The 14,031-nt window shown below is 41.9% G+C and overlaps 1 protein-coding gene and 1 long non-coding RNA gene across 2 annotated transcripts in view; one reads left to right on the top strand and one right to left on the bottom strand.

Moving 5' to 3' along the window:
* Positions 1–14,031, bottom strand: part of ATP10A (ATPase phospholipid transporting 10A (putative)) — a 166,007-nt gene that overhangs the window by 84,679 nt on the left and 67,297 nt on the right. The gene's annotated exons all lie outside the window — the stretch shown is intronic.
* The window catches only part of LOC116839547 (uncharacterized), a 62,859-nt gene continuing 56,353 nt past the window's right edge, over positions 7,526–14,031 (top strand). Inside the window, exon 1 of the long non-coding RNA XR_004377172.2 lies at positions 7,526–7,665. This is a non-coding gene — a long non-coding RNA (uncharacterized LOC116839547). The remainder of the gene's footprint in view (positions 7,666–14,031) is intronic.

The following is a 14,031-nucleotide window of genomic DNA, read 5'->3' as shown; positions in this document are numbered from 1 at the left end:
GGTTAATCCCTACTTCATCATGCAACGGTGGGGCTGATGTGTCCATCGGCCCTCCTTCCCGGTTGTAAAGAAAAGTTCTGTACTGCGGACTTATCATAGCAGCAGCATGCTGGCTTGCCTCTCCGCACATGCGTTATGGCGGTGCCTGTGACTATCGATAGCAGTTTGGAGTCGGTTGCGCTCTCCTCTAATCACTTTTATTAACCAAGTCTCTGTTTCTTATTCATGCATTCGTTTTAACGTCATGACACGAAGATGGGGGGCGACTGCCACGGGCTAGCCCCAGGGTAGGGTTGGGGACGGAGGGTGGAGTCAGACGGGTGGGGTTGTGCAGGGTGCACCCCCGTGGAGTATGGTCATGTAGTCTCGTATTCATTTTCTGCGGGAATTTTTGCATGGGCAGCTGTGCTGTTCTCTGATACATGGTAGCTCTAGCCACTATGCCCCCATATTGTAGGCAGGACTGATTCGTATTGTTGACGAACCATAAAGAGGGATGAGCGGCGGAGTCCATATCCAGTTTGCCTTGCCGCCCCCGGCCGAATCCTCAGCGCGGTTGACAATCACCATGGGGGATAGCAGCAGACAGTAGCACGAAGATTGCACGACCAACATCAGTTCGATCTTATTCGCACCAATTGTACATCAGCGGCACAGCAAGACAGACAGATACGTACTTGATATCATTCTGATGACCCTCTGCTATCTGCAAAGCACATGAATGTCTGCTTGCTATGTGCTTAGGTCGCGAGCGCACGGCGCGCGGATCTGGGTTGCGGCTCTGAGCATCACGAGTACACATATACGGTGACCTCGGAAAAAAAAAAGCTGAATTCTGGGTCCCATGTGTTGCGGTGGCTAATGGCACTGCCAGGGATCTGGAAAGGGCACCGAAATGATCTTCTGGTGCCAAGTTGCTTTCTCCGGAGGACAGTGAAAGACTGACGACATTAGACCCAGACCACCCGCTGGACACAGATTTTGCGCCCATCAGCCACTGTGGCTCTCAACCCTCAGGATTTCTAGTGGGCAGGGGAGTCGCGGAACTATGTAGCTACGAATAGCTTACGCCACAAGTGCAACGCTCCGGAAAATGGACGCTAGCCTCGGCCATGACAACACTCGCGAAGATTAATGTGCTTAGTGTGGCTGCGTGCACTCAACTTTATACAATCTGTTTTATAAAACCGGTTTATGTAAAATCGGAATAATCCCGTAGTGTAGACGTACCCTCAGGCACTTTATAGGGAGCAGGCTGGAAATCTTGCACTGCCCATATAATCCCAGTGGGTGGATAATTAGAAAAACGGGTCCACCAGACTGTCAATCCAGCATCATTCACCGTAAAAAAATATGCATAGGAGAAAACTGAGTTAATCCCTCTCACATACACCAACCCAGCAACATATGAAAATCACTCAAGATATTTCAGTAAGACACATTATTGTCCTAGCTGCGTATTACATGAAGGGTTAGTGTCACACCATTTTAAAGTATAGGGGTACATCTAATAGAGTGATAAAAGACCCATGGTACAGCTGCAACTGGTCTGGGTCAGCTGATTTGGGCTTGTGGGCCTTGGGTAGTGGGGCTATAAAATTACAGTGAAGATGTTCAGATTTGGGGGATGGGTCTCAGAGCCTGAGCCCAAACATCGACACTGCAATTTTATAGCCCTGCAGCCTAAGCTCTGTGCCCGAGTCAGTTGACCTGGCTCTGAGACTTAGCGCCGCAGGTTTTTTATCTTAGTGTAGACATACCTTCTGTGTAAACGGAGGGACAAACAATATTTAGGCTGGGTAGGGAAAGATTTTACCTTTCATTATACTACACAATGATGTCACTTTTGAGCACGCTTTAGTTTATTGAGCATACATTTTCATTCAATACTCTTAAAAAAGAGTCTTAATTCCTTTGATAAACGTCTCTCAGGAAATCCTAGAGACACTTAACACCAAAGGCCAAGTTAATCAAATGAAATCTCTTCATGGCTGCTGAACTCAGCAGAGTATGGTTCCAAAGCTGTGTAGCAACATTAAGTTTTACAGAAATTGCAAGTTTATGGACTATATTTCCTTCCTCCAGGAACACCTGCCAACAAAGCCAACAGCTTTAAAAAAAATCCATTTTACATCAAGAACAAAGTCTATCTAAACAAAGATCCTGTCAAGATCTGAAAGAAGTAATATTAGCAGACTTCCACATCAGCACCACAAAGCATATTTGTTTTGTCCTGCCTGGTGTATAATTTTTCTATATGACTCCTTTTTGGAACTAAAATTCTACCTTTCACTGCGGCTTGCATACTTGAGTTCTCTTACAATTTCCTTAAAAATATACCACTATAACCTTTAACCAGCTAGCATCCGAGATAGGAGAAAATCCAATTACAGTAATAGTCTGAGGTAAGCAATTCTGATTTACTGCTAAAGCTCTTTAGCTCATAAATAAATCAGATGGCTTCTTCCTTTCCTTGTGAAATGAAAGTGTAGATACACTGTATTGTATTACAGATGCTGACAGTTTTGACATGAAATTGCCTTTTTGTAAATGAATGAGCAAATACATTAATACTGCCTGCATGAGGTTGCTTTGGATGCATATAAAGAAGTTCCAAAGTTAACACAAGGTTTCATGCTGATCAAAGTTTTGCTCTTTTTTATGCTGGTCCTAATACATCAGCAAGTGAGAGGCAACTGTGTCTATATTCTTATATAAGAACAACAATCTGAAGGTGTTGCTAGGAGAATGAGGCCAAATGAAGACTGCCGTCTACTATCAAAGATTGTAATTCCTAGGCTGTACAAATAAGTATTTTGACTGTATAAGGTTAAATTTACATAGTCACATGCAAAAAATCCCCATCAGCCATCCCTAGTATTTTTCCTCTCCCAATGGATTTTATTTTCCACCCTTAAAAAACCATTTAATCACAAAAAGGGAGAAGTTGTTTAGCAAGGAATTTATGTGTTCAGATTCATTGAAGCCTGAATACATTTTAAGTCTAGGGTCCCTACAGCAGCGTACATCAGTCTTCATGATAGTACTCAGCAGTGGTGTTACGTTAGCATCGACATACCCTCAGCTGAGACCAGAGTCCCATTGTGTTAGATGCTGTAATCCATCCTACTCTGAAGAGCTTACAACCTAAAAAGACTTGGGAGAAAGGAAATATTATTATCCCCATTTTACAGATGGGGAACTAAAACATACAAGGATCAAATGACTTACCTAGGATCTTGCAGAAAGTCTGAGGCAAAGCCAGAAATTGAACTCAGTTCTCCTAAGACCCAGTTCAGTGCCTTAACCACAGGATCATCCTACAGATCACTGTCAACCCTTCAGAGGCTACATCTACACTTTGACTGAGGCATGTGATTCGCAGCTTATCTGCACATACTCGAGGTTGCTCAGGAATAAACAGCAGCCTGGCTGTGGCAGCATGGGCAGGGACAACATTGACCAAGGGCAAGTATGTGTATACAAGCTGGGAATCACACCCCTCACTCAAAGTGCAGACATAGCATGATACTGCTGGCAACCCTCTAAACTGTCTTATCTTAGGAAGCAAAGCCCATTGCCTTGCCAAGTGAGACAGTTTTATGTTAAATAACGATGTATATTTATTATTAAAATGTTCTCATTCAGTGGTCTGGTCTGCTCTACTCTACCACATAAAAAAATCAAGTTTGATTTCTGGTCCTAGTCCAGACCCTCCCCAGAATGGCATGAGCTGGCAGGATACTGGAGGAATGTACTCAACCCCTTGTACATGGGGATGGGGGAAAATAATCTCACATTACACAACTGTGACTTTTCTGGCCACTAGCCAGAGCATCTGGTGTTAATTGGTGTTAATTCAGTCCTCTCCTTGAAGGACAATAGCTGTGATGGAGGCTTTAAGATTCTTTGGGGGGGAGTAGGGGAGAAGATATGCAAGTAGTCAAAACTCTAATTCAAAAGTTCACAAAAATAACAAAAACATATTTAGTGTTGATATATTTTCCCACGTTATTACTGCCTTATACAGTAAGCTACTTCATATACTGTCTAAAATTAATCTAGCATTTTATTAATGTGCAGTCTGAATTACATAATGATGTTATTTATCCAAAACATGCAGACTGCACTCTTAGCACTTGTTTATATATTAAAGTAGTGATCATTTTAAAATGTCTAAACAACATTAGCATTAGCAACAGAATTTATCTATGCTGCTAGTTCACAAGGGAAAAAAAAGCAGTTTGATCTATGGTATTTGGGGTGAGGAGGACCAAACTGTAAATCAGAATTTAACAGCTTTGTTTTCCTCATTGACTACTACTATGACTAGATTCTTTTTCAGGCAATGTTTGTTGAAAGAGAACAAGGATGTATAGTTTCACAAGCCAAAAAGACTTGGGGCCAGACCTAATGGAAAATATTATGAGCGATCTGAGCAATATTCAATATGCAGGAAAATTTGATGTTCCCGAGAAGTACTCTACCATTCCTAAGTAGCAATTTGGTGAAAAGATCTTAGCCAGACATGGGACAATCTACTAACCAAGAAGCTGACACACGTAGAATGTTTATAAGCATTTTTTTCATATACTCCTATGCATTGGTGAGGTCTTGAGCAGAACATTAAATATTACACAGCTGCCAGAGAGATGTGAACAGGACAGATGGCTGAGCACAAACTTATTGTTTTGTATGGCAAACGAGAGGATAAGCAATGTTCTAATAACCAAGTCCAGAGTAGTGAGCTAGTGAAGAGCTTCTGAAGCGCTTTGATGTAGTGAGTCCTCTATTCATTTAGCGTGTGCATAGTCATTTAGCCAAGTGATGGCATCTTTAGTGGTGTGATGCAGTTCTTCTAGGCCACTGCTGAACCTAGTCAGCAGGCATTCATGGACAATGTGCAACACTGTCTGTATTGTGCTACAGCTAAACAAAGAGATGTCACGAAGGCCCCAGTGATACCGGTTGGTTGCACAGAGATCTTGCCCAGACCGGAAGCTGTTCAACAGGGACCATTGGTGATAGGGCAGGTCAAAACCAGGCAGGCAAATTGTGGGGTCAGTGACCAGGGACTGGTTGGGGATCATAACATATATCCATTCCTCTCACCAGAGTGTTTCCGCCCTAACATCCTGGTGTGGCGGATGAGACCATAATGGGCGATGTGGTGGCAAATGTGCAGCTGGTGGTTTTAAAAGGTCGTTGTGTAGCGGTAGGCTTGAGTTGGCATGTAGTTTCTCCAGTAACTTGCCAGTGGCAACCTCTTGTCTGATATGAGGAGGAGCAATATTGCTCAGAACTGGGAGTCCTGGGAGTGGAGTCAGACGCAGGGCGCTGGAGAGGATACGCATGGTGGCATGTAACTGCTTATCTGCCAGGTTTGTGTGTGACGATCGGCTCCATACTGGTGTGCAGTAATCCGCCACCGAATATGAGGCGGAAAGAGCTGACGTTCGCAGAGTTGAAGCACGAGCACCCCATGAAGAACCTGCCAGTTTGCTAAGAAGATTGTTGCTCATCTTAACTTTAGCTGCTGTCTTCTTCAGGTGGGCATGGTAACTCTGTGGGTGGTCTAAGGTCACACCTAGACAGACCAGTTCTACTTCATGCTTCATCTTCTGACCATTCAGATCAGTTCTCAGGTTGCATTGGCATGATGAAGATGGAACAAACTGGAGACTGTTTTTATGACACTTGGCTGGAGGCGCCAAGTCTTACAGTAGTCAGCTAACTTTGTCAAGTCTCGGTTTAAGATGGCATCAAGTCTGTGGAACGTCTGGGCCTGGGTACCGCAACAGATGTCGCCTGCGTAAATGAACGTTCATGACTCTGTTGTTGGCAGGTCATTGATGTAAAAGTTGAACAGGGTTGCCGAAAGCACAGAGTCCTGGGGTAGCCCATTGCTCTGCCATCTTCAAGCACTCATCTTCTCCCCCATATGGACTCTGAACTGCCTATCATGGAGGAACAGTTTGATGCCTGTAACCCCAGGTAGCAGAACCTGTGATACCTTCACAAGCAGCTCAGTGTGCCATACTGTATTGTACGCCACTGTTAGATCAATGAAAACAGCACCTGTTTTCAAGTTTGTCTGGAAGCCATTTTCAACAAATGTGGTCAGCGTGAGTACTTGATCATATGTGCTATGGCCTCAGCAAAAGCTGGCTTGGTTAGGGCTCAAAATTTTCTCCACGTCAGGTAATATGTGCTATAGGAACAGGTAGGTGCTCCAGTGCGTTGAAGCACACCAACAATAAAGATATGGGACGATAGCTTGATGCTTGACTTGGATCCTTTCCAGGCTTTAGGAGGCCAATGACTTTTGCAGGGAGCCATATCTTCAGTAGCCTCCTTTCACTGATGACCATGGAGAAGAATTTAACAAGTCAAAGCCAAGCACGGTGGCCAAGGTTTTTTAGGAATTCTGGAGACATATTGTCATAGCCCACAGCTGTTCCACGCTTGATGCTACCCGGTGTCTGTTCAGCTCTGTTACAGTGAATGGTTCCAGGCAGCTTCTGATCTGATATACATGTTTAAACACACACCATTTGTTCCTCACTTGTCTTCGCACCTAAAGGAGACGAACACTGTAAGGCGGTAGTTACGAGGAAAAAGAGCATTTCATGGTTGAAGTAGCGTCCCAAATATGGATCCAGAACTTGACTGAAGGTTAAGAATGTGGACACCATAGCTACCAAAGGCCAGACAGTGGAATGGATTAACTGGTTTATACTTAAGAACCAACCCAAACATTAGCCCAAACTTTGAATAAAAACAGAGACCAGAGCTTTAGTGTTTGAAAAAGTTGTGTGTGCAACATGGGCTGTTACCTTATGAACTCTTACTAGTTTCATCCTCACAATCCCTCCAAGAGGATACACTGATATTCCTCCATACCTTGTTCATGTCCTCATAACTCCCCAGTAGTCCATGCTCTCCTCACCTTTGCTTGATACTGTTGCTCAACACCTCTCCCAGTCTTTCTGCTGGCTGTCAACATTGCTAAATTAAAATCTCACATGCTGTGTGTTATGCAGTATTTTAATTTTAATTTGCACAAAATTTTAATTTGACAGCACTAAGGCCCCAAAAAGCTTCCAAAAATAAAGGGGCCTGCTGCTGCTGCCGTCACCACAGCCTCCTAGGGTGTATCTACACAGCCTGTGGCAGCAAACCTCCCAGCCTGGGTCGAGAGACTTGGGCTTGTGGGGCTCACACTAGCAGCTCTAAACATAACTTCAGACAGCTCAGACTCTGTAGCCTCGGGAGATGGGTAGGCTTCAGGGCTTAAGTTCCACCCTGAGCCATAGCTTCAAAGCAATGCCTGCACAGCTGTTTTTAAAGTGCTAACTCGAATATGCTGACTGGGACAGGGAAGCTCCTGCAATCTGTGTAGAGATATCCCTAACAGTCAGGGGTGAGGGCTGCTCAGACTACTCATGAGTAGAACTGTTGCTAGGAAAAGAAAAGAAAAGCAGGAATCAGGGAAAGTGCATTGTTAAGCCTCCTCCTCATCTCTTAAACCAAGCTGCTGGCAAGAGGGGAGACTTTGGGCATACTTTCTCCTCTCCCACAAAGATCTACCAAAAGGAAAGGGAAGGAGAGAAGAAAGGGAGGAAGAAGGGTCTCTGCCCTCTCATGAAGAGGATCGGTCAGAGGGTAGGGGTGCAACTCTTCCATGTATTTATGTTTCTCTGATCTTACATGAGTTCTCTTGGAAATTGTAAGATAGGCTCTTTCATTGGTGCTAGCAGACAGCTCTCTTGCTCTCTCTTTGCTGCACAATTTTAAAATGGAACTCCAGAGCCCCAACAGCACAAAGCAGTGACAGGTGATGGAAATGTCCGTTATAAATAGTAAATTCTGAGATTAATGGGATACCAGATGTGAATAGTGAAGCTAGATGTACCTATTGCATTTCCATCTCAGAAATGCAATTTAGATAAAAAGAGTTTCTCTCACGACATTACACAGAAGAATTGTTTCTATAGGCTGATTCTAATCTTATTTTGCAAATCAGTGAAATCTGTAACCTGCAGGGAGCCTCTGTTTCTGCGAGATTCCAGTTCTCGCTGTTGGAGAAAACAGAACAGTTCTAATATGGATAATGAAAATGGAGCATTAGATTTGACTATTACAGGATATCATTAGTGATGACACCGCTGTTACATTTGTGCCAGTCTTTCCATTATAGTCTCTAATTTCTAGGTTATATAACTAAGCAATAACAATGCTCTCCAAACCAGAAACTGGCATAAAGTCTTAGCCTGGAATCATATTTTTTTTTATCATCATCTGTTATCACAGATTTGCTGAACTAGTGTTCCTGATGCTATCATAGTATTAAGAAGACCCCATCCTCTCATAATACCAGAGCCAAGTGCCTCTATGATACCTCTGCTGAGGGAGGAGCAGGGGAGATGGAGGATTAACAATAAATCTACGATTAATAACTCTGTAGTTGACATACACTACATAGGAGAGAGTTGGGGAACTTGAGAACCACTCTGGGTAAGTTAACATTTCTGCGATGCTGTTGTCTGGACCTAGCTAAGTGTCTGTTTTACTAATTAACATAAGTTCCTTGTTGCGTTAATGTTGACAAGCCCACGAGCCATGCTTTAGAAACATAACCTCTCTGCTGCCTCCCCTACCTTTTTGGAGGAGAAATGGAGCCTGTGAGGCTCTGTTGTGAAATAGAGGTGGTCCCATGCTGCTGAGTTTACCTCTGTGGAGTGGGAGGAGCCCTTGCCATGTGAGGGTGTGGCTATGGAATGGGGGTGGGGCACTAGGGACAATGCCATGGGGAACTGTGTGTCATGCTGCTCCTAGGGCTCCAGAGTGCCTTAGGCTATGTCTATGCTAGTACCGTACCGATGCAGCTGTGCTGCTGTAAGATTACTCATGTAGCCACTCTGCTGACGGGAGAGAGATCTGCTGTTGACATAATTAAACCACCTCCAATGAGCAGCAGTAGATATCTCGGTGGGAGACCGTCTCCCACCGACATAGCGCTGGGGCATACCAACGCTTCTGTCGATGTAACTTATGACATTTAGGAGGGGTCTTTTCATACCCTTGAGAGACATAAGTTACACCAATAAAAGTGCTAGTGTAGACGTAGCCTTACTCTGGTCCTGAATTCAAAAATGGTCAGTGTTTGATAAGAAAATATCATATTTGGTAACAGATATTATAAAATGATTTCCCCTTCCCAACAGGCAAGCAATTAGCATCTACAACTAAGGAGTAACAACCACGACATTTGGTTTTGTTAAAGAAAGCCATATTTAAATGATGCAAAACGGCCATGAAACATTGGAGTTGACAGCTCAAACCAGCAACAACCAGGAAAATTTAAAGAAAAGGCCAAAAAACCTGCTCTAAACATGCTTTAAATTTAAAAATTTACTCCTTTCGTAGCAGAAAATTAATTTAACATTTTTTCCCCAGATCTGAAATGTTTAATTTTTCCATCTGAAAAACTGCAATGTAGAGGTGCCAAACTGACCTCCTGGATTATGAAGTCTCCTATTTCTCCATAGAGCAGATATATACATGCGCAGTAGCATTACACATCCACCTCCCTCTCCCCCTCCCCCTAGCTTTACTCCTCCACCTTGACCCTGGGCTGAAGGAACCACCTTTAGGAACACAAGGGTATGTCAGTCTCCGTGAGTAAGATTTTCAACCCTGGATACTTTGTTAGGCCCCATAACCCATATTTGAGCAGAAAAGTAAATGTGACCTATGTCAACTGGAGATGCCAAGTGCTCAGTACCTTTGAAAAAAAAACACACCATTTATTTAGGAGCCTCGGGTTAGATGCCCAGGTTTGAAAATTTTGACCTATACCTACTCAAATCCTTAGCCTCTGGAATGAGACTGCCAATAAATCTTGACAGTAAGAATAGCGATGTGGACACTTACACACTGGAAACCAGAATGAGATAATCAACTCATTTCACATCGACCACACAGGAACTGAACTATTCTTTGATCATTTGCATAACTTCCCCCTGCCACTGCAAAAGTAATCACAAGACAACAACGTAAAGTTAGTGAAGGAGTGAAAAAGTCCTAAACTATTATATTAACAAAAAATTCTAAATGTAAACAGATTTATAATCTTTCCACTTGCTAAGGACTCACTTTAAATTTTATACTGAATAAGATGTTCTATTTGTTGCTGTTTTACTTTGTCTTGCTCGTTGCTATATCATCTTGTTAGAAATATATTTTTATAATTAGAGACATCAACAATTTTCTGAGAAAGTGTCTCTGAACACAACATTACCTGAAAGGATATGGTACAGCAGTACAAATGGTGTGCTTTTCACCCTGTTTCAACTTTTAAAAAATACATGTGTTGCTTTGGAAGGTTTTACTTTTACTGACATGGTGAAAATTAAAAGCCTGCCTTTGAAGTGTGGTTTTGAATGGGCTTGATGTGTTAGCATTTTGCGTTGCATAACAAAAAGCCTATATAATACAGTATGATATGTCAAGTTTGGGAATTCTGAAAAAGACATGTTTCACTGAAAGCTTAAACTAAAAACTGACTTTTTTTTTAGCTGAACTACATTGCAGCACAGAAGATACAAAATGAGGAAGTTGGTTTCTCTTTTTTGCTTGTTGTGGTTTTTTTTAAAACTCTCTTTTCCCAGAGGGGAATCTAATTTTGGCAGTGTGTGTGGGATAGAGCATTAGTCTGCTATTTTAAAATTCACATATCTGGAATTTTAAAGTAACTTTACTTAGCTCCATGAACTTTTTTTTTAAAAAAAGGAGTGCAGGGGGAATTACACCAGAAAGTTGCTAGAAATGTTTTGCGGCCTGCTCATGTCCATCCAAAGTATGTACACCTCTAAATAAGACCAAGCATTATGATTAGTCAATCTCCATCTAATCATTCATTAGAATTTAGTATGTTTACTAGTCCTTTCAGATAGGTATACACAGAGCTAGACTGAGGCTGGCCCTCTATGGATGGATGGAGTGGGCAGGAAAAAGAAAGAGAAGTAAGGATCCTTCTTTTACCCTCCTGGTCCCTTCATGGGGTTCAGCCACAATCTCTCAGGGCTAGTCAATATTACAAAGGCCATCCCCGTTGTGGAAGCACAGCTTATATCAGCAAAAGGAGTTCTTTTGCCACTACAATTAAACTTTCTCCACAAATAACAAGCTATACTGGCAAAAGCACTCCTTGTGCTGGTATAGGCTGTGGCTATATGGGGAGTTTTGCTGGGAAAGTTATGTTGGTTAGGGGTATGATTTTTGTCCCCACATCCTGACACAGCTATGCTCACAAAAACTTTGTAGTGTAGACCTGACCTCAAACATACAGCTGGTGCATTGGTTTAACTTTAGGAGTTACTTTAAACTGGTTTAGTTAAACCAATGCAGAAGGCTATGGTGTGGATGTTCTTATTTAGGTTTAGACCATGTTTTTTTCCAGTTTAACTTAAGTTGATTAGGACTTGCAAATTTATTTTTTTACTGACTTAAGTTAAATTGAAACAGGCAAGTTTGAATCTGAAGTGTCCAAAATAAACCAAAATAAATGTGCCTCCACACAGGAATTTTCACTGGTTTAGCAGAACCACTTCATCTAAATCTATTTAATCAAACCAGTACACAACTGTGTGTAGACAAGGCCCAGCTCTTCAGAAAGAAAGAAGGCCGGGGTTAAGACATGATCCTCCACTGTCCAGGTATGAAGAGGAACACAGTCCAGCTTTTCAAAGGGTGGTGCCGCTGCTGCTCCAATATGCACTCTCCTCAGAGCCTTGTCCTGGGGCTCCTGCTGAATTGATGCTCTCCACCTATGTCCCACAACATGGCCAGTGGTTTTATGAACCATAATCTGGTGAACAACATCTAAAAGAACCTTTGTGGATTTGTTAGGAACACACTAAATACAAATATTTGGGTTGTTTCATTCTGCAGTGCGTTAGGCTGTAAATGTTTTTCATGAGTCTAGATTAATACTAGCAAAATATTCTAAATCATCCTTATAAAACCTGAAAGGAAGGATTGATTCCTGTAATGATGGCTGCATCTGCTTAGCCGCTCTCAGAAGAGTGGTTGGACAAAATATTTTAAACACATGTACAACATTCCATAAGCAATTATAGAGGGTGTGGTGGTAAAACAGCCTGCACAGTAACACAGAAAACACATTGATTTTTCTTGCACAATGTGTCTCCTATTAGGTACAGCACACTCAAATGTTTGCTGTGACATAAAGAACAAATAGGGTGGGTTAGAGTTTAGAAGGAACTTGGTATATCACCAAGATACACTAAGCTTTTCCGAAAAGAGTGCTGGCTGTTCACTGCTAGAACATTAGGTCACTCAAAAGTTGTGTATAGCAAAGTATTCTCAGCTTAACTTTCCAATGTGTCTCAATACACACATTGATCTGATCCATGCCCCAGTATGAAATAAATCCCCTATATTTTTCTGATCTAAAGGCAAATTATATGAAAGGAAATTTCTGACCTAGTATCAAGGTCCAGAGACTACAGTACCTAAATATTAAGGGGGAACATTTCTAAGGCACAAATGCCTTTGAAAAATCTCTGCCTATATTTTCCTTCCCAGAAGAACCATTTAAAAAAACCCAGCACTGAGTATCATGACAAGTTAAAAGAAAAATAAAAAATTCTGAAATATTCCATTTCATGAGCTGCTTTATTAATTTTAAATAGAATTGTTCTCCAAAGATTTGTTTACATAAGAACAGACATACACAGATACTAAAATAAAAGCTACTGGTTAAGTGCAAATCTGTAAAAAAAAAAAATTAAAAAAGAAATTGCCTCATAAATTTATGGCAAAATGAGGAAAAAAGATTAGTAAACTCAATTACTGTGCAGTAGCACTTCAAATATTGATTGGTTTTAGGAGAATCAAATATTTAAACTGCAATTACACAAACAAATCTCTCACCTACTTGCTTAACTGATCGTTTATTTGCTAGCCTACCTGATGTAAATGTATACCACAGAATCACATTCGAATTAGATTTTTCAAAAGCCAGAGAAATGGCAATACAGCCCATGAAATTAAAATCGTGTACAGCGTCAAGGATTGATTTCACAGTTTGAGTATCAATGGGACATATGATCATATATAGAAAGTATCACATTTATTAACATACAAACAATACTAAGTAACAATAGCGTTCCCAACATACTAATTATTATTCAGATAAATCAAGGCAGAATTGAAATAATTTATATTTCTAGTTACTCCATCACAAAAATTAGGTTCTTGGGATTCACCAGCTGAGAAGACCAATAGCGGCCACAAATGCTGCAGAAACAATTCTAGGATCTTCATGAGCCTTCTTCACATTTGTTTAGAGTGTGATAAGGCCTGCAAAGTGCTGCATCCTCAGTCTCAGGACTGCCACTGCAATTGCTTGCTGTGATTCAAAGTACTGCTGACAAGGGACCCATCCAATCTCTGGCGGACAGATGGTATTTTCTGAGCACAGGACTGGCAGGCAGGAATTCTGACTCTCTCTAGTTTTGGCAAAGTCACTCTCTGGGCCCTGCATACGCCCATATGAGTAGAGGACGTAAAGAGGGTATAGACTGCCCTGGAAGATCATACCTCTTTGCAGGGGAGTTCTCAGACCAAAATAGAGCTGGCATAACAGCTCTGCACAGGCCCCTCAGTCTGACCCTGACACAGGAGAATGTGTTGGTGTCTAGAAGAGGCATGAGTGTCAAGCACTGCACTCTGGGTAGTCTGTATTGGTGACATGGCTCTTTATGGCATGCAACTTAGAGTAGACCTGGCATGCTGTAAATTGCAAGGGTGGGGACAAGGTAGAGACTCTGAACTGGGACAGAATTACAGAGTCTTGAAAGTAGCTTTCCCATCTCGTCTGGCATGCCACCTCCTCTCTTCCTCATGCCCAGCACAGGAAAGGGTACTAAAGAATTTGTCCCTCTCAGCTTCCCTGTCTATAAAATGAAAGCCATAGTGATTTCTTGACCTACTTCACACATT

The sequence above is a fragment of the Chelonoidis abingdonii genome, chromosome 1 (assembly GCF_003597395.2).
Source record: "Chelonoidis abingdonii isolate Lonesome George chromosome 1, CheloAbing_2.0, whole genome shotgun sequence".
Lineage (NCBI taxonomy): Eukaryota > Metazoa > Chordata > Testudines > Testudinidae > Chelonoidis > Chelonoidis abingdonii.
The sequence above is the reverse complement of the archived record's forward strand: the minus strand, read 5'-3'. Positions and strand labels throughout refer to the sequence as shown.